Genomic DNA, 2,500 nt, shown 5'->3' with positions numbered 1-2,500 from the left:
AGGTACATTTCTGTTACAAATGTCTCATTGTGCTTGTCGGATCACACCATTGGCTTTTTTGAACTGCAAAAAAAGCATCATGTAAGTATATCAGTTGAATTGCTGAATTTTCTACATCGAACTGTTCAGGCAATCTCTATTTTTGTCACTGGAGTAATTAAGTTATCTCTTATTAATTTTCATTTCTCTAAAAAAAAAGTGAATTATTATTAAAGCCAAAGGAGCACACATTTAAAAAAAAAAAACAGAAGAAGTATTGTTTGTGTAACTAAATTTGTCCACGGGGTTAGTGAAAAACCCTGGACATCAACGACAACAACAACAAACATCTTTAATGTGCACTCTGATATTTACAGACAACATTTAGGTAAAAAGGTAATTTTGTAGATTACTGAGAGCACAGCCACTTAGAAAAAGCATAGGCTAGTAGAGCTAAGTGGCTGGGCGGTGCGGTCAAAACTTGAATGAAATCATGCTTTTGAGGGTGGAAAGAAAAACGACAACAACAAGTACCAAAACAGGAAAACAGAAGCAAAAACTAAGAGACAAATGAACACAAACGAAAGCCTTATTATGAATTCTGAACATCAACCTCTGGTTTTGTTTTCAGTTGTGAATCAAGTCATGTTAAAGAGTTATCCTACTGCACAGCCACTTAGAAAAAGCATAGGCTAGTAGAGCTAAGTGGCTGGGCGGTGCGGTCAAAACTTGAATGAAATCATGCTTTTGAGGGTCGAAAGAAAAACGACAACAACAAGTACCAAAACAGGAAAACAGAAGCAAAAACTAAGAGACAAATGAACACAAACGAAAGCCTTATTATGAATTCTGAACATCAACCTCTGGTTTTGTTTTCAGTTGTGAATCAAGTCATGTTAAAGAGTTATCCTACTGTAACGTATTTCGTCGTTGCCGTGAATAACAAACAGACAGTCAGCTTAACATTATTAAGGCCTGGCCAAACGCTCGTAACATTTCAACGCAACATCTTGCAACATTATTGCATGATGTTGCGACAAGTGTTGAACGGGGTGGCCAAACGCACGCAACATTTTATTCATTTTCAACGCAACATGTCAATGTTCATGTGCCCCTGGCCCCTGGCGCGCAACAAGTGGACCTAGCGCGCATGCCCTAGTGCAACAATGTTGCGTGAACGTGGCCAAACGAGTAGAACATCATGCAACATCCAAAATGTTGCACGAAAAATTTGACCGTTTTCAAATTTGATCCAACATCATCCAACATCTTGCAACATATCGCAACAGGGTGGCCAAACGTATGCAACATGTTGTGCCAAGAGAAAATGAGGGGACAGAGAAGGAAGCTCCCGGTCCAGCCCTTGGGATATGTCATGTCCACGAAAGTTATTTTTAGACGAGCGGAAGTCTTCCGAGACGTCCGCATGCAGGCCAACCTCGCTCCGATGTTTGAAAGAAAATATATATTTATCAGCCTTCCACGTGCGCCATCATTTTCTCTTTTCACTGAGAACCTGAGAGCGAGGCAAGACTGCATGTGGACGTCTCGGAAGACAGACTTCCCCTAGAACAAAGACTTCCGTTCGTCTAAAAATAACTTTCGTGGGCATGACATATCCCGGCCAACGCCTTGAGCCTCCCTCTCTGTCCCCTCATTTTCTCTTGGTTGTGCCCAACAATGTTGCGAGATGTTGCGTTGAAATGTTGCGAGCGTTTGGCTAGGCCTTTATATTGAAAACACAACCAGAAGGAATACACGTGCAAAATGTAAATTAGCCAGCGTTCAAGCGAGGAAAATACACCGCAACTCCCCCTTTCTTGGATGTTGCTAACTTAACCAGGACGCTTTTACAACCGCTAACTGTCCAAGACTGATGAACTAAAAACGATACTTTAATTCTCTTATAACAATGTCCCGAAATGTATTACAGAATTTAACAAATGTAATGTAAGGTGTCCAAGAATGTCATATTTTCTCGATCAATCTGTCCGGTGCTTGGCGCACTCTACTGGATCGGCGAAGTGGCGTCCGACCCGTCTCGGCTGATTGACCCTGAACCGGTGTTGACTTCTCTGCGACAGGAGGGAATTCTAACGTCTCCAACGTACTTTGATCTCCAGAATCTGCTGGTCTCACGACAGGTAGGTCTGCTGGTAACTGACAAGCTACTGGAACATCCTTTTTTCCTGAGGTGTATGGGGGTGGAACTGCAGTGTCGCTCTTAAATTCCCGTTCATCCTCTCGCTGCGAAACCGCGCTGTACGTGCTATCACGCCTAACGTGGTCCAAATGTCGTTTCCAAACTCTACCATCGTAGAGCACAACTATGTAAGATTTTGGCCCACTTCGTTCAGCTACCGAGCCTGGCCACCAGGTGTTCTCCTTCCGCAGATCATTTATCAAATCGACGGTTGAAATAGGGTTTCAGGCGTATATCGTCAACATGCTGAGGCCAACCGTGCCTCACAAATTCCAACACTTTAGATAGGACTGGGTCCACTTGCGTTGCGTGGCTGAT

General features: G+C 43.0%; 1 protein-coding gene across 5 annotated transcripts in view; it reads right to left on the bottom strand.

Annotated features, from left to right (window-relative positions):
• LOC138007512 (uncharacterized) overlaps positions 1-2,500 on the bottom strand; it is a 35,304-nt gene that overhangs the window by 22,004 nt on the left and 10,800 nt on the right. For 2 of the 5 annotated variants that reach the window (XR_011124060.1, XR_011124059.1), the window contains one exon: positions 1-63. This exon is cut by the window's left edge and continues 1,269 nt beyond it. The exons of the other annotated variants lie outside the window; for them this stretch is intronic. The gene's annotated coding sequence lies outside the window, so the exon portion shown is untranslated. The remainder of the gene's footprint in view (positions 64-2,500) is intronic. 5 annotated transcript variants of the gene reach the window in all.

This window comes from Montipora foliosa, chromosome 1, assembly GCF_036669935.1.
Source record: "Montipora foliosa isolate CH-2021 chromosome 1, ASM3666993v2, whole genome shotgun sequence".
NCBI classification, from domain to species: domain Eukaryota; kingdom Metazoa; phylum Cnidaria; class Anthozoa; order Scleractinia; family Acroporidae; genus Montipora; species Montipora foliosa.
Note: the sequence above shows the minus strand (reverse complement) of the source record. Positions and strands in the feature narration are given on the sequence as shown.